Source organism: Ptychodera flava, chromosome 15, assembly GCF_041260155.1.
Source record: "Ptychodera flava strain L36383 chromosome 15, AS_Pfla_20210202, whole genome shotgun sequence".
In the NCBI taxonomy this organism is placed as follows: Eukaryota; Metazoa; Hemichordata; class Enteropneusta; family Ptychoderidae; genus Ptychodera; species Ptychodera flava.
Genome location: NC_091942.1, coordinates 847,463 through 866,561, shown reverse-complemented (window position 1 = coordinate 866,561; position 19,099 = coordinate 847,463). Strand labels below are relative to the sequence as shown.

At 38.6% G+C, this 19,099-nt stretch overlaps 1 protein-coding gene across 3 annotated transcripts in view; it reads right to left on the bottom strand.

Annotated features, from left to right (window-relative positions):
• The window catches only part of LOC139150812 (kinetochore protein Nuf2-like), a 33,935-nt gene extending 21,032 nt beyond the window's left edge, over positions 1 to 12,903 (bottom strand). For 2 of the 3 annotated variants that reach the window (XR_011556285.1, XM_070723209.1), the window contains exon 1: positions 12,813 to 12,903. The gene's annotated coding sequence lies outside the window, so the exon portion shown is untranslated. The remainder of the gene's footprint in view (positions 1 to 12,812) is intronic. The other variant, XM_070723210.1, reaches the window with a different exon arrangement.
• Between the last annotated feature and the right edge of the window lie 6,196 nt (positions 12,904 to 19,099).

The following is a 19,099-nucleotide window of genomic DNA, read 5'->3' as shown; positions in this document are numbered from 1 at the left end:
GGCTCAGGTAGTGATAATTTGTACAAATGCACCTTAAGAATGTTGTGCAATTGTGCACATTTATGTCTGTGAACAAGGTACTGGCGTCAAAATCTTGACACACTTTGTCAACAAATATCAGAGGGGACGCCATCTTGGAAGTCTTCTACTCACCCGCGAACAGCCACGATGAGAGATCGTGTGAAATTTCCCAAAAACGTCTGTTTTCTTCCAGGAAATTTTAACTTTGAAACGTCTATGACTTTTGGCATCGTTTTCCAAGAAGGGAAGGAATGGCCATGCGGACAAATTGTACCTTAGACATTTTTCTGCTGGTTCTGTGCTCTAAACAGGCTCAGCTATGCAGCGCAAATTAGCTCCCACGGTTTTCCCAAAGCAGGAAGTAAGGTTTGCAATAGTGCTGTACTTGATCAACGTGCTTTTTCACCCATGTGCACCTGTCATTGACCAGAAACAATGGCTTGTATCCATGATACTTGAAACACATACAGTGTAGGTCAGCAAGAGGACAATCTTCCATTTTCTTTCACTGGACTTATCTACCTATACAATATTCTCAGGGAAATAATTTGGAAACCGTAAATGCACCTTTCACTGGACTCATTATTTTACAGTTAGTCATCTCTCAGCCATTTTAATCATGATATTGGCTCCAATTTTTGGTCACATTGTCCTTATTACAATATTCTCAGGGAAAGAATTTGGAAACTTTTGATATTTCAGAGGCTGCCAAATTGTGATTATGCTAATTAGCCAAATTATTTTTCCAGATTTGCACTTTATACCAACACTTTCAATAGGTGCCATTAAGATTTTGGCAAAAGATTTGAGTTTTAAAAATCGTCAGGTCACCCTACTATGGGCATATAAGTACATGTATCAAAATGTGTGATAAATTGAAGGACAAAACATCAGCAGACCATCACACTAATGGTAGGCTGTTTCGTAGATCGTGGAGTGAACGCCTGCTCAGCCAACCAGTAACTCAGCTGCCAAGAAAAGCCAGGCGACTGGGCATCAGTCTACCCCTGCCCCCACCCTATAGTACCAAAGTTATCAGCTACTCAATGCATGTCTGAGAAACCACAGACAATGGGTGGACATCCATCTCCACACAGAGATTGAAGAGCAGTTGGGCAGCAGCGCGGCGTGGATAATTCGAACCAAGCTAAAGGGTCTCCGAGTCGTTGACCGCGCGCCCCCACCAATCTCTGCTGCAGGCAAATTTAAATATTCCAAACTCGGACTTCTTTTAGTCCTGCGCGCGCCCAACTGGCTAAATAAACGTGGCGGAAATAGTAAACGGATAGGAGCAATCCAGCTAGAGATCGCACTTTCTGCACACTGGTAAAAATAATACATTATACACTAAATAAAACTAATAAATAATCAGCTAAAACTTTGGCAATCGCGTCTGCAAAGCTGACAGCCGTTGGAGCATACATTTTGAATCATCAATTTACATCCCTATAACCTAGTAGAGCAAGGTCTAAGTTTTTGCAAGTATTCACAGAATCGAGGATCGATATTGAAACTAGTGTACTATTCATTTATCAAATTCTTTTTGGTTCGAAGTATTACATATAGAAGAGACAGAAAATGTATATCATGGAAAACGCGAAATACCCAAAAAGTTGGTGAAAACCGTCTCCTGTGGCAGAGATTAGTGTGGCTACTGCTGAGACTCCCCAGCTAGGTTATAATTTTCCACAGCGCTACAGTCTCTGTACGGAGATTGGGTGGACATATGCATCCATGGCCAGAAGTCGGGATTTTTTCATTTTAGACATTTTCACATTTTAGTAGTGCATGTTTGACATGTTAGGTCGGAACTTACGTGCCTAAAATGCCAAACGTGCAAACCTATCGTGTATCGTGCAGACCTAACGTTAAATAACCTATGTCTAACATGTATAGCATTTTAGGGCGTACAAGTCCTATTCTATCATGCCAATCGTGCAAACCTATCATGTATGGTGCACGCCCAACATGTATGCACCTATCGTGTCTAAAGTGTATATCATGACTGTACGATTGACATATGGTACCATTCGACTTATCTGGACATACACGTTAGATATTTTAGACACGTTAGGTCCGTACACGTTGGGTCAGCACGTTACACGATAAGTTTGCACGATTGGCATAATAGATTTTTACTCGTGGACAACCTAAAATTACATACACATTAGACATTTTAGACACGTTAGCTCCGTAAATCTTAGGTCGGCACCTTATACGATAAGTCTCAAGATTCACGTGATGGCCTACAAACACGGTAAGGTCTAACTCTATCATGCCAATCGTGCAAACCTATCTTGTATCGTGCAGACCTTAGACGTGTACGGACCTTAAGTGTCTAAAATGTCAAACGTGCATGTCATTTTAGGTTCTCAACATGGGTCAAAATCTATCATGCCAATCGCGCAAACCTATCGTGTAACGTGCCGATCTAAGGTGTACAGACCTAACGTGTCTAAAATGTCTAACGTGTATGTCATTTTAGGCTCTCAACATGGGTCAAAATCTATCATGCCAATCGCGCAAACCTATCGTGTAACGTGCCGATCTAACGTGTACGGACCTAACGTGTCTAAAATGTCTAACGTGTATATCATGACTGTACCATTCAACTTATCTGGAGACCCTAAAATGACATACACGTTAGACATTTTAGACACATTAGATCCGTACACGTTGGGTATGCATGATACACGATAGGTTTGCATGATTGCCAAGATAGTTCGACTCATTTTGAGACCCTCATTGGACATACACGTTTGACATTTTAGACACGTTAGCTCTGTCAACGTTAGGTCGGCACGTTACACGATATGTCTCATGATTGCCATGATATAATTCTACTTATCTTGAACCCTAAAATGACGTACACTTTTGACGTCTATAGACACAATGTCTAACGTGTATGTCATTTTAGGTTAATTGTCAACATGAGTCAAAATCTAACATGCCAATCGTGCAAACCTATCGTGTATCGTGCAAACCTAACTTGTACGGACCTAACGTGTCTAAAATGTCTAACGTGTATGTCATTTTAGGTTCTCAACATGAGTCAAAATCTATTATGCCAATCGTGCAAACCTATTGTGTATCGTGCACACCTAACGTGTACAGACCTAACGTGTCTAAAATGTCTAACGTGTATGTCCTTTGAGGTTCTCAACATGAGTCAAAATCTATTATGCCAATCGTGCAAACCTATCGTGTATCATGCACACCCAAGGTGTACGGACCTTTAACGTGTCTAAAATGTCTAACGTGTATGTCATTTTAGGTTCTCCACATTACTCCAATTTCTATCATGCCAATCATGCAAACCTATCGTGTATCGTGCAAACCTAACTTGCATGGACCTAACGTGTCTAAAATGTCTAACGTGTATGTCATTTGAGGTTCTCAACATGAGTCAAAATCTATTATGCCAATCGTGCAAACCTATCGTGTATCGTGCAAACCTAACGTGTAAGGACCTAACGTGTCTAAAATGTCTAACGTGCATGTCATTTTAGGTTCTCAACATGAGTCAAAATCTATCATGCCAATCGTGCAAACCTATCGTGTATCGTACGGACCTAACGTGTCTAAAATGTCTAATGTGTATGTCATTTTAGGTTCTCCACATGACTCCTATTTCTATCATGCCAATCATGCAAACCTATCGTGTATCGTCAGTGTAAAACTAACGTGCACGGACCTAACGTGTCTAAAATGTCTAACGTGTATGTCATTTTAGGTTATGAGTCATTGCACAGTAAAGTGCAACCACTTTGTGACAATAAGGTCAAAAATTAAATTCATTAATCTGAATCTAAAAGTTGAGTGGGTGGACAGTACTACAGGTGTGTCATCTAAAAATATTTTTTTCAGATAAATAATTTCTTTGTTTAAGGAAGAGGGCAAATTGTCGCGGCAACAGTAACGCGTGTAACATGGACAGACATGACATTGTATTGTATTTGATCACATGTATGCCATTGTCATCCCTGTGCCAAGTTTGAAAGAAATCCATTAGTCTACAAGAACTAGAAACACACTTCAGAAGATATTTTAATCTGAAATATTATCAGAAGAGGAGGATATCTGATGCAATGTTATGGCAACTAGCAACGTATGTAACATGGACAGACACTGGATTGGCTTTATACACAAATTGTATGTTTTCCAATCTGAATGAATGTACTTGATTGATTTATATTATGTATATGTCATGACGAAGTTAAATACCTCAGAATTATGAAGTGAATTGTCATAAATTGGCTCTGTGGATAATCATATAGACAACAGAGGGAAGACCCCTGTATTGTCTATGGGATAACGTATGTAACATTGGACAGACATCATCAGTTCTGTCCAATATTTTCATAAACGATATGGGCATCTGAGGTGCATCAATAGTTGTAAAGAAAGCTTTCAGTAACTTTCTGATACAGATAGAATTGTCACACTAAAAACAAATTAACATTATTCTATCCAGTATTTAATTAAACTACAATTACTTCCACGCGCGTAACACCGGTAACGCGTGTACAAGGAGGACAGACATCCTGCCATTCAGGTGCTTTCAGTAATGGTGGCCATTGGTTTATATTCAATTGCGCCATAATACATGACTTTAGGGCACCCTCAAATGACAACATTTCAGCAATGTATACCAAAAGAATTTTTTTTAAATCTTGATTTTGGAAATGAGGTAACGCGCGTAACATGTGGACAGACGCCTTCCAGAAATATTTTTAACTGCAAGAGAACCCAAGCTTCAATAAAGACAGAATAAAGAATGATACATAGTGGAAGATTTCATTGTTAGTCAAATGTATGAGTGGTTTGTTGCAGCTTACAGCCTTCACTATATTTATTGTTCTCATATTATCAATTCGCATAGAGTTGGACAGACATAGTTACGTACGTTGCCAATATTTTTTGGCATAATATTTGGCCCTTTCCCTAGTGTTTTTTTTTCCAAGAATAAATTTAGTTCGTAATTGCTTATAATACATTACTACTTTGCATTTGAAATCAATTCAAATGGTATAAATATTGTAAATGTCCCTTCCTAATGTAACAGGGGTACAAAATGTCACAAAATGGTGAGCAAATAGAGGCAATATTTACAAAGATAAAAATCTATAATTTTTGTTGAGCTGGACATACAGCTTTAATATTATTTTTTATATATTGTTACGTGCAGAGAAAACGAACAAAAGGGTGACTCAGCAGTTAACGTTTAAACAAAATTTATTACGAAAATAAAACTAATTGCTAAGTTAGGGATAGATACAAGCTTTAAAGTGTACAGACTACTTATCTCAGCTGGGACGGCAAAGCTCCAGTCTCAGAGTTGTAACAGTCAGTCGGATGAATGAACAGTCCTTTGGTTGCAGGCTTGAAGCTACACAAAGTCCACAGTATAAATCCAGCGTTGACAGTGAAGGTCTTGAAAAGTCTTGAGAATGACTACTGCTGGAGTTTATAGTAACACACAAGAGACACGATCCCAAAAGTCTGACTGGAAGCTGTGCACGTCCCTTTTATAAAGGCATATAAGAACAATCTAGAACTTTTATTGACATGCTAATTACTGTTCTAAAATTATCTCCCTTACACAACTAATCAACTTTCCAGAACATTCAAACATGACTAATTGAATTCAAGGTGTGAGGTCATCAAGGGCAGTGACCTTGAGAATGTTCTAGACTAATTGAACTCAGGTCATGATGAGTGTGGGGGAATGACCACATAACACACCCCCTCTTCAAAAAAAAGAAAATTTTTCAAAGAAAAATCTTTCTTTTACAAATGTAATCTTGAAAAGGATTTAAGTACTCAATTTTGTTTTACTCTAAAGTAAAGTTTCTTGAAAGTGAACAACAATAAAATTTCTTGAAAGTGAACAACAATAAACTCTAAATACGAGAGAGACAGTCTGCTATCAAATTGTCTCTGTCCTTGTTATTTCTAATGTCTAGGTCAAACTCCTGTAACACTAAACTCCATCTCAAAAATCTGATTTTTGACTTTTAATTTTTGCAGAAAAACAATAGGGTTATGATCAATATGAACCACTATTTGCTGATTTGAAGAAGTAACATAAAATTCAAAATGCTGTAAAGCTAATATCAAAGATAAACACTTTTTTCGATTGTAGAGTAGTTTCTCTGGGATTTGCTAAATTGGCGTGAAAAGTAGGAAACAGGATGATCTATCCCATGACCATCGTCTTGCAATAAAACAGCACCAGCAGCCGTATCACTAGCATCTACAGCTAATTTGAATGGCAAAGTGAAATCTGGTGCAGACAACACTGGGGCACTTTGCAGTATGGCTTTAAGTGTATCAAATGCCTGTTGGCATTGCTCTGACCAAACAAACTTTACTTTCTTTTTAAGTAAGTTAGTCAAAGGCTCAGTAATTGTGGAGAAATTTGGACAGAATTTTCTGTAGTAACCAGCCATACCGAGAAAGCGCATCAGTTGTCGTTTGCAGTTTGGTATGGGAAAACTTGAAATGGCACTGATTTTGGCATCAACAGGTTTTACCTCACCTGTCCTACAGTATGTCCGAGGTAAGTTACCCTAGCCCAACCAAACTCAGATTTGGCAAGGTTGACAGTCAACATTGCTTTGCTCAGTCTCTCAAAGAACTTCCGCATGAGCTTGATGTGTTCCTCCCAGGTGTCACTATACAGGACGACGTCGTCAACGTAAGCTGCACACCCGTCTAGCCCGGATATGACGTTGATCATCCGTTGGAACGTTGCCGAAGAGTTCTTCATTCCGAATGGCATCACCTTGTACTGGAACAATCCGTCTGGTGTAACAAAGGCGGATATTTCACGAGCACGATCCGTCAGAGGGACTTGCCAAAATCCCTTCAGTAGGTCAAATTTCGTCACATACTTGGCTTTTCCCACTCGATCGATGCAGTCATCAATCCTCGGGATTGGGAAAGTGTCTGTCTTTGTTAAAGTGTTGACCTTCCTAAAGTCCATGCACATACGATAACTGTGATCTGATTTGGGAACAAGTATGCACGGCGAACTCCAGTAACTTTTACTGGGTTCAATAAAGTCATTGTCCAGCAGGTATTTGACTTCTTCCTGGAGATATTTCGCTTTTGTTGGATTCAGTCTGTATGGATGCTGTTTTACAGGCTTACTGTCCCCAACATCAACGTCGTGATAGATGACGTTTGTCCTCGTTGGAACATCTTGAAACAGGTGTTTATATTCATGGAGCAGTTCTTTCACCTGTTGTTGTTGTTCTGGCTGGAGGTGTGCCAACTTTGTAGACTCCAGCTTCTCCAGGATTTCTGAGTTCTGAAGCTTGACCGAGCCCAGCTTTGAGTTTAGAGTATTTTCACTCAAGTCAGTTTCAGTATCACTATCTTCATAATGGTTTGAACTGACTGCACTGACAGGCTGAGTTATAGTAGGATTATCCCTATCAAAATATGGCTTAAGCATATTTATGTGACATAGCTGTTTTTGTTTTCGCCTGTCAGGTGTTATTATGATGTAATTTAAATCACTCAATTTCTTATCAATTAGGTATGGCCCAAAGTAACGAGCATGGAGTGGTTTGCCAGGAATTGGAAGTAGAACAAGAACTTTTTGACCTGGTTCAAACTTCCGTTTTGAGGTGCTTTTATCATATTTGGTTTTCATTGACTGCTGAGATGACTCAAGATTTTCTCTGGCTAATTCACATGCTTTAGAGAGTTTCGTACGAAAATCTGACACATATTGCAAAATATTCAGACAATCATCATCGTCTGATAGGAATTTCTCTTTAACGAGCTTAAGTGGGCCACGGACTGTATGTCCAAATACAAGCTCAAATGGGCTAAAACCAAGAGACTCCTGAATTGACTCTCTAACAGCAAAGAGCAAAAAATGAATTCCTTCATCCCACTGCTTCTCTGTGTCAAAACAGTAGGTCCTAATCATGTTTTTCAAAGTTTGATGAAATCGCTCAAGAGCACCCTGACTTTCTGGATGATAGGCGGATGACCTATACTGTTTAATGCCTAGCTGATCCATTACTTGTTGAAAAATTCCAGACATAAAGTTGGAGCCTTGATCAGACTGGACACATTTAGGGAGGCCAAATAAGTGAAAAATTTGACTAAAGCTTTCACTATAGTCTTTGTCTTTATATTTCTCAGTGGTATAGCTTCGGGAACCGAGTTGATGTACACATTATTGTCAGCATGTACTCATTTCCTGATCTTGTTTTTGGTAGGGCCCAACACAGTCTATTAGATCCTACTAAATGGTTCTTGAAATGCAGGAATTGGCTGAAAGGGGCCTTTGGAATGGTCTGATTCGGCTTTCCTACCATTTGACATGTGTGACAAGTTTTACAGAAATGTGCTACGTCCTGCCTGAGATTAGGCCAATAAAAGTGACTGAGAATTTTATGATAAGTTTTCCTGACTCCTAAGTGACCAGCCCAGGGGGTTTCATGGGCCAGGCGCAATATTTCAGCATGGTAGGGCTTTGGAACCACAATTTGATGTTTTATAGCCCAATCGTCATCGACCAAAACATCTGGAGGTCTCCATTTACGCATGAGAATACCAGATTTGTATAATAGGAAACAGAGCTATCTGAAGTTTTACCTTCATCATCTACCCTGTCAAACAAAGACAAAATATCTGGTCTTTGTGTTGTTCTGCAATGAGATTTGATCTAGAAAATGTCTGACTTTGGTCAGCAGAAGTTTTACTGGAAGTTTCAAATCCACGAGGGATAACGGAATGATCCGTGTCAAACACCTGACTGAGGAAGGTGTCATTTAAGTCAACATCTGTGACATTATTTTTGAGAGTATTTTGATTCTCAGAAGTTTTCTTTGACATGGCTCGAGTAATGGCACATGATGGGAAAAGGCCGGGAATGTCTTCCTCTATTGGCTCTGGATTTTGATCTAAACTAGGATTATCAGTCACAAGTGGATTAGTAATGACCTTGTCCCCAGCAAGGTCGTTTCCAAGAAGAAGGTGAATCCCTTCAAAAGGCAAAAAAGGCCTAATACCTAAAGTCACAGGTCCAGAAACAAAGTCCGAAGACAAATAGACATTATGGAGAGGAACAGGAATGTAGTCATTACAATCTACCCCCTTAATAAGAACTTTAGAACCTGAAAATGACTTTTCAGAAAACGGCAGGGTATCTGCCAACAAAAGAGACTGGGAAGCCCCGGTATCTCTTAAAATTTTGACAGGGGTAGCGGAAGAAAAATCACTAGAAGTGATATAAAACCATATGAATAATGGTTCGAAAATACCCATAATGCTATCTTGAGAAGAATTGACCTTGACCTCATTAATTGGGGATAAGAGGGGTTTAACCTCAGAAAATGTGTTGCACACATTATTAGACTCTAATTGAGTTGATGAAGAAATAAAGCCGGTGGGCTTAGATCCACTTTGACCACTTTGACCTTCACGTTTTCTTTTCAATTGAAACAATCTGACATTAAATGGCCGTCTTTCTTGCAATAATTACAAGAAAGTGTACCGAACTGTTTGTCAGAAGGAGATTGAGACTTGGGATCTGATGATGTGGAAGTGTTACTTGAATTTTGTGAACTGTAGTCATTTGATTTCCTACTCTCCTTTGAAAAATTCTTGGATGAAAAGGAGGAGTTAAATTTACCTGCATTGTTTCTGTATGAAAAGGACTGGGATGGTTTGCTGAGAAATGAAGATTTGTGGGTCAATGAATAATCATCGGCCAAACGTGCAGCAACCTCCAATGTATCTGCCTTTTGTTCATTGATAAACGTCTTGATGTCACTCCGGATGCACCTCTTAAATTCCTCAATCAAAACAAGCTGTCGTAATTTGTCATATTCTGACTGACCTTTTCAGAAGAGCACCAACGATCAAACAGTTGTTCTTTTGTTCGAGCAAATTCAACATAAGTTTGATCCTTCACCTTCTCACAATCCCTAAATTTCTGACGGTAAGCTTCAGGCACCAACTCTTTGCCCTTAGGGTTTTATTTCTTCACAAAATCATAATCTGAAGCCTGCTCTACTGACAACTGAATGTAAATTTCTCTGGCTTTACCCACCAAGCACTCTGCAAAAGCATAGACCAGGACATCCTAGGCCAATTCAGACTCTGAGCAATTTTCTCAAAATGGAGGAAATATTTATCAACATCCTTTTCTTGGAAGGGGGAACTAACCTGAAATGCTTAGTGATGTCAAACTTGTCTGAAGGGAAGAATTTTCCTGACTTTCCAAGCTCTAAACGTCTTATTTCTACCTGTAATCGCTGTTCTTCTAATCGCAATTCCTTTTCTCTCTGTCTTTCTTCCATTTCTAACTGCATTTGTATTTTTTCCTTTTCTAATGCCTGTCTCTCTTTTTCCATTTGTAATTCTTTTTCTTTCATTTGTAATTCTTTTTCTTTCTGTCTTTCTTCCATTGCTAACTTTTCACGTGCCAAATCTGCCTGTATTTCTAACTCTAATTTTCTGAGTTCAAAGGAAGACTCAGGTTCATAATCTTTTAAGGCAGACTCCTCAAAATGGCCTGCATTAACTAAATGTTTTGCAATCTTGAACTGTATTTCTCGCTTGCGCATAGATCTTTTGACATCTACTTTAAGGAAATTTGCCAGTGCTATGAGGTTGTCTTTTCTGAGGGAATTAAATGTGTCCTGATCAAGGTCATCCATAAATTCGTCTGGTTTAAATTCCGCCATGATTGAATTTCGCTGAGTTCAGAGTATACAGTAGTTTTGAAAAGGCTGTCAAAATGTTGTCAAACGGCTCAAAATATTCGTCTCCCGGACGAGCCCCCAATTTTGTTACGTGCAGAGAAAACGAACAAAAGGGTGAACTCAGCAGTTAACGTTTAAACAAAATTTATTACGAAAATAAAACTAATTGCTAAGTTAGGGATAGAATACAAGCTTTAAAGTGTACAGACTACTTATCTCAGCTGGGACGGCAAAGCTCCAGTCTCAGAGTTGTAACAGTCAGTCGGATGAATGAACAGTCCTTTGGTTTGCAGGCTTGAAGCTACACAAAGTCCACAGTATAAATCCAGCGTTGACAGTGAAGGTCTTGAAAAGTCTTGAGAATGACTACTGCTGGAGTTTATAGTAACACACAAGAGACACGATCCCAAAAGTCTGACTGGAAGCTGTGCACGTCCCTTTTATAAAGGCATATAAGAACAATCTAGAACTTTTATTGACATGCTAATTACTGTTCTAAAATTATCTCCCTTACACAACTAATCAACTTTCCAGAACATTCCAAACATGACTAATTGAATTCAAGGTTGTGAGGTCATCAAGGGCAGTGACCTTGAGAATGTTCTAGACTAATTGAACTCAGGTCATGATGAGTGTGGGGGGAATGACCTACATAACAATATGCTCATATGTAGTACTTACTAAAAATAATATCATTCTGTGTGAATGCTGTTATCATTCAAAAAGCTAGAGCTCCAAAATTGGGAATGTCAAATGTTGCGCTTTACTGTGGAAAGGCTCTTCTCCACATGACTCCAATTTCTATCATGCCCATCATGCAAACCTATCGTGTATCGTGCAAACCTAACGTGTACGAACCTAACGTGTCAAAAATGTCTAACATGTATGTCATTTTAGGTTCTCCACATGACTCCAATTTCTATCATGCCAATCATGCAAACCTATCGTGTATCGTGCAAACCTCACCTGTACGGACCTAACGTGTCTAAAATGTCTAACGTGTATGTCATTTTAGGTTTTCAACATCGGTCAAAATCTACCATGCCAATCATGCTAACCTATCGTGTATCGTGCAAACCTAACGTGTACGGACCTAACATGTCTAAAATATCTAACGTGCAGACTTTTACAGTGTTTAGTCATGCACGTTTGCCCTACACGTTTGGGTTCTATAATGTACAATGGCATACAATTGCCCATAGCATGACAGCTTCAACAATGTGAAACGTGCATTTTTACCAACTACTGGCCATAGCTCGACATATGTACTGAAACATGTATCTATGTGGGTAGAATGATGGAGGTAGCCAGGGACATCCATCTGCGGTACTGTAGCTGAAGGTTTTGTGTGGGTGTTTACGTTGGACAGTTTTGCTGTCAGACCCCATACCCAAATACCGTACCCATTGCCCCAAGCAAAACCTTGAGCTACAGCACGGTCACTGGTCATTTTGGCACCACGTCGTTTCAGCCCAAGTCAGTCGTTTCGGCCTCTCAATTTCTGGTCCCAAGTCATTTCAGCAACGCAACCTAAGATGTTTCAGCATCCCTGTTTCAATTTTTATTCAAACAATTTAGTTGTTGACTGACCCATCATATTCGTAATAATTGTTGACACTATACTTTTTAGTATTTTGATTTGTAACATAATCCTGCGGCACTAGCTCCCACAAGTAGCCTTTTAGAGCGGTGCCGAAACGTCTTGGGTCGCGGTGCCAAAACGACTTGGTCGACTTTGGGTCGGACGGTTTTGCCGTCCGACCCAAATACCCAGGCAAAACCTCGAGCTACTGTACTGCAGCTATGGTGCGAAGTGGTTTTGTTGCGAAGTGTCTGGGAACCTGTCCTGCAGCTATAAAGCCTACCTACATGATTGATGTGAACAACGAAGGGAAAGTGCAGCGAGAGTTTACACAGATGCAGTACTTTAGCAGTAGTACATACACAGGTAAACAATCGAGCAACATGTATACCAGACAGTACTACTACAGCCTAATGTGAGTAATGTACACAGCCATCGCTAAATCATAATGATCATAATGAAAGTTTAGCACTTACCAGTTCTAAATTTATCTAAATTTATCGGTTGTCTTGCTTTGAATTTTCCCGCGCAGGCGCACACTACCGGTATCGCTCCTCACGGTGAAATGTTTAGCTTCTTTTGTTTTATTTTTTGCTGTAATAGAGGGCGCTAACCACACACGAAATTGGCTTGTGCCACCATATACCGGTTGGCTTGTGCCACCATATAAAAGTGAATTTGGAAGTTTTTCTCTTTCATTCTGACTTGTTCAACTTGAAGTTGAATATCTTTATTGTATGTGCTAATATGCCAGAGTGGCATACAGTTCAATAAAGATCAATTCTATTCTACCGGTGGGTGGGTGGGGGGGGGGGGGGGGGGGGGGGGATATTTTTTACACAACTTTAAAACCCTTGTTTTAGCACTAATGACAATGTCACTTTAAAAGGATTAATGCTCTGATTGAACGAGTTGTCAAAGTCTAAGAAATGTATTCAACACTACTGTGTCATTTGGAAAACTATTAACCATCTCAGGGGTATTCAGGTCGAGCACTGTTCAGAGGACTGGAGGAAATCAGAATATGTCCACAGTGTGAAATCCCGGGGGGTACCTGTTCAGAGAAGTGGTAGGGGTGTGTGGCCGCAGGAATAAAACCCAAGGCCCATTTTAGACCTAAAATCCCGTTATTTTAGGACCCCATCTTAGACCTTTATGACCTTTGACCCAGGTCAAAAGTCAAAGCGTCAAAATTTTTAAATGGAAAAAGCAAGTATTTGCCCCGGCAAAGCCTACCACTGTACCGCGTTTAGGGCTATGTTGTTGCTGGCCAAGCTATGATTCCAAAAAACATCAGGAAATACCAAAAAAATTTGGTGAAAGAAAATTTTGTCTTCCACCCTCACCGAATTTTGGTCCAGCTTCTACAAATTATCAATTATCAGCAGTTACAGTCTGACTGGTGGGTTTTTTTTGAAATTGCAATTCACAACAAACCTCTCTGTTCATCTGTAAAGCAATACTACTTCATGTGACCATGGTTCACCTGTCTGTCATCATCAATACCAGGAGCCACTTTGTTTGGGTATTTTCTATTGGGCAAAAATCTTCCATATATGGAGTTCTGACTAATCAGTGACGGTGTTTTACAACCAAGTCGATATTTACTTTGGTGTAAGCCAGGGGGTCTCTTTAATCGTTCCCCTGCCACAGAAAAAGATATCTATGCTTATAGAGTGCAGCTCAGAACCCTGCTAGCGAGACAGGAACAGACGGTTAAAATTTCTTCTTGTTTGGCACTCAAAAATCAACCCCATTTTAGACCTCGGTCTACAGTGGAATTGATACCCCCATTTCAGACCAAGTTGCTGAAATGCCCACCCCATTGGGCGGCACGTATACATAAATACATAATTCAAATCAATGCGAGGAGTTAGGCAAGGTTGCAATATTAGTCCCATTCTTTTTAATCTGTTTGTTAACGATTTATCAGGTTATGTAACTTTGATGATAGGTGTGAACCAGTTAATTTAGGACAGTCTCTGATCAATTTCCTATTATATGCTGATGATCTTGTATTAATTTCAGAATCAGAGGCTGGATTACAGCGTTGCTTTGATAAACTTCATTCATATTGTAATGACTGGAATTTAGAAGTCAACACTAACAAAACCAAAGTCATTGTTTTCAACAAGAATGCTAGGGTCCTTCGTCATAGATATAACTTTTATTATAGTAGTATGAAATTAGAAATTGTTCAAAGCTACAAATACTTAGGCAATATAAGACTTCAAATGTAATGGGAAGTTTGACATTGCAAAGGAGACTCTATACAAGAAGGCACTGAAAGCGTTCTTTTATATTAGAAAAGTGGTCAGTTCATCAGCTAACATAAATATTCATGCATGGATTCATATTTTTGACCATGTTATTAGGGACCGTTCAGTTTTTACGGCTGGGGGGGGGGGGCCGGCAAATCCAGGGGGGGGTCATCATAATTTTGGAATCCAAGAAGGGGGGGTCATCACTTTTTCACTGGTAGGAAAGGGGGGGTCACCACATTTTCAAAAACATAATACCTACAATAAAGTCCACTTTATGCCATGGCCATGATTGACCCTCTTTACCGGCGGGCCGCCTTCGGCGGCCCAATACAATAAATATACTTTATGTATTACCCATGACCCTCTTAGCGGGCAGACGCCTTTGGCGGCCCACTCCAATTAGGTTTACTTCATGCAATGGCCATGATCGACCCTCTTTACCCGCGGGCCGCCTGCGGCGGCCCACTACAATAAATTGACTTTATTGTAATACCCCATGACCATCTTAACGGCCGGACGCCTTCAGCGGCCCTGTTCAGTAAAGTTTACTTCATGCAATAGCCATGATCGACCCTCTTTTTACCAGTGGGCCACCTTTGGTTGCCCACTAGAATAAAGTTGACTTTACGTAATGGCCCATGACCCTCTTAACCAGAGGGCTGCCTTTGGCAAACCACTCCAATAAAGTTTACTTTATACAATGTCCATGGACATAAGTTGTCTATGGAAATGAAGTTAAAAATTGCCCTACAGTCGTCCTAATTAACAGACGTTTGCATGGATGTGGCTGAGAAGTTTGTACACTGGCATCTCTGCTACACGAATAAAGTGCGCCGCGTACCGGAGTTCAAATCCAAACCGTGCGGGTAAATTTGACATATGGGTTTTGGTTATTTTTCAGCGGCGGGGGGGGGGGTCATCAATTTTTTTCGTCTGACAAAGGGGGGGGTCATCATTTTTTTCGCGAAAAATGCAGGGGGGGTCATCATTTTTTTGAACACCGGCGACAAGATTTTGCCGGCCCCCCCCCGGCCGTAAAAACTGAACGGTCCCTTAGGCCTATACTAACTTATGGATGTGAAATTTGGGGAACTGAGAAATATTCAGATAGGACACCAATTGAAAAATTGAATCTTAAGTTGTGTAAAATACTTCTCCAAGTTAATCAGTCAGCAACAAATTTAGCAGTGAGAGGTGAGATGGGCAGGCATCCTCTTTTAACTTTTATCAAGAAAATGATGGTTAAATATTGGTATAGAACATGCACTAAGAAAGAAAATACTTTGATCCATAAGGTGATGGTATTTTGTACTAACAATGACATGGCCTGGGCAACTGCAATGCAAGAAATTACAGGATTGGAGAGTGTTGGTAATTTTTGGCAAAATGATAAACATAGTGTGAAAAACTTAACAGATAAGCTAAGTAATGACTACATTCTAAAATGGAAAAATGAAGTTAATGCAGAAAAGACATCATCAGGAGAGAATAACAAATTACGCATTTACAGAAAGTTTAAAACAGATTTTAAAATGGAAAAGTATTTAAGCTGTATCAAGGATAAAAATGACAGAAAATACGTTACCAAGCTGAGAATAAGTGACCATAATCTGATGATTGAGAAAGGTAGACACATGAGACCAAAACTAAAAGCTGAGGACAGAATTTGTAATAGGTGTGATACTAACTCAGTTGAAGACGAATTTCATTATATCATGTGTTGTCCATGTCATACACAATCACGACAAAATTGTTAGACTCGATAGCATCAACAATGAAAACTTCAACAACTGGGATTTGCAAGCCAAATTTTGCTACATAATGAGCAATACAGATAGCATGATATACCTCACAACATTTATCCAAGAAACAGATGTTTTTTAAGATTACCCAACATTTCATATTCTCCATAAAGTTATATCTTATATTTATATATATATATATATATATATATATATATATATATATATATATATATATATATATATATATATATATTATTTTTTGATAAGTATCCTTTTCTTATTTTTGTAGTATTAGTTCTTGACTATGTTCACCTTTGAGGGAATAATGTCAATAAAGTTATTATTATTATTATTATTATTACATATTGGCAAGTAATGGAGGTGACCCCCCCGGGTGTGAAATAAATCCTGTTCTTCAAAAACTTACATTGTTTAGATTAGATGATTAGACAAACTAAGCAAATGAGTCAACCAGGTTTATGAAAAACAAATCATAATTCCAGTAGCCTGAGGAAGACACTTTATGTGCTAGAAGGAGCCGATGATACATGCTTCCAAAATCAGTAAAGACACTGTCGCTCTTAACTGAATTTGATTGAAGACATACTTTTGAACTTATCCTAAAAAATTTGCCTTGTGCACTGAGAGATAATGTTGCTAGGCATGTACACATTTTTATTCTTTATTGGGAGAGATACTGTTATTCTTTAAGGTGGGTCTACCAAAAATGAAAAGTATCGTCATTTTTCTTAATTTGCTTATGTTAACAATGTGTTTTAATTAAAAAAAAATAAACATGTAAAAAGGGGAGTTCATCACTTATATTCTTGTTTAGTTAGGAGTTTTGAGGTTCCCCTATCCCAAGCGTGTTTCAACATCAAATGGGCTTTTCGTCACTCTTGGGGCCACTACTTTTTGTTATGTTTATTAACGATATTTCACTACTGTTAGACATTTCTGCAAAGCTCAGCTTGTATGCTGACGATGCCAAGATCTATCGCACCATCACATCCCTCGCTGACTGTTACAGCAAGATCTTGACAAATTTGCTCAATGGTGTAACAACTGGAAGCTGTCACCCAATATCAGTAAATGTAAATTCATCAGTTTTACACTTAAGAAAAGAGTCATTTCCTCTCTTGATTACTCCATCAATGGTACTCCTCTTCAACGGGTCTTTCTTGTCAAGGATTTGGGCATTTTATCTTACTTCCAATCTTAATTACTCTTTTCAAATCAATAACATTGTTTCTAGAGCCTTCAAATCTCTTGGTTTTATTAAGCGTCTTTTCCAGCCATTCAATGACATTTCAGCAATTATTTCTCTGTATTTTTTTTATGTAAGATCTATTCTAGAGTATGACTCTCATGAGTGGTCACCCCACCAGCAGGGCCTGTCAGAAAAAAATGAGCAAGTACAAATTAAGTTTGTGAAATACATTTGTCGCAAACTCAATGTTCACTGCAGTAAATCCAGCTACCCATTTTATTGCAGAATTCTGAACATTCCTAAGTTATACAATAGAAGACCAACCCTTGACATGTGCTTTTTATACAAAATAATCCATTCACATTATGATTCACCAAATATTTAAATCACTGAAATCTGCTTTTATGCCCCCATAAGAAATTTATGCAAGAAACCCCTTTTTAAACCAGACTTGTGTTCTGTAAATTGCAGAAAATTCTCGACAGTGGTCAGATGCATGTCTGTTTTTAATGATATCTCTTTCAAATGTAATATAGATATTTTCTCTACGCTGTGTAGTTTTAAAACTATTTTATCCAGGCATTTTAACAGTTCTCTTTTTTGATTTGTGTATATTTTTTTCAATTTAATGTAATGTGTTACTTTTATGGTTGTCTTGTACATTTGTCTTGTGATGGTGTGACATTTTTGTTTCGCAGATCTGTTAGTGGGTTTGCCCGTTGATCTGTGTATCAAATAAAATAAAATAAAAAATGAAAAGGTAATAAAAATAAAATGAAGAACAAGCCAAATGCCTGTCAGCAAATATAGTTATTTTTCTGATTTTAGCATAATTGTGTTCTGATCAATTATAAAAAAAAATAAACAGAAAAAGGGGTTTCCTATCCTACATTTTGAGTGAGGGAGTCCCAAAATATCCCTCCTCTTGCTTTTTCAACTAAAAACGGATATTCTTTGTCATTTTGGATGATTTAAGCACAGAGCACACCCAAAACTTGTAAGGGAATGTCGTCATATTTCTGATATTTGCATATGTTGAGGTTTGATTTATTTAAACAACAAAAATAAACAGGTAAGAAAGGGGTTACTGTCTACCTTTTTGAGTTAGAGGGTCCTGAAGTATGCCTTCTCATGCCTTTCCAACTGTAGAGGGACTCATTTGTATGACATTTCTTTTATAATTTCAGGAAAATACAGACAGCTAAAAATCAGCTAATGTTGCTATTTTCTGATTCTGGTATAAGCTGTAGGATAGAGTGAGTAGATAAAAAAAAAATTTTGAGATACATATTATAGAGATATGCCATAACCTCTGATTTTATGTGGTTTTTACCTTGTTTTAAGATAAATTTCAGTACTTCAACATGTAGGAAGCTGATTAAGACTAAAATATATCCAGTATAGTTTTAAAAAGTTCCTTTACAAATGTCTGTCACAGTGTTGCAGCCAGGAATGTTAAACCAGGGGACACTGTGTCCCACTACCATTTATTTTTGGGGAAATTTTGCACATTTTGGTGACAACATGCGTCAGCTATCAATCAA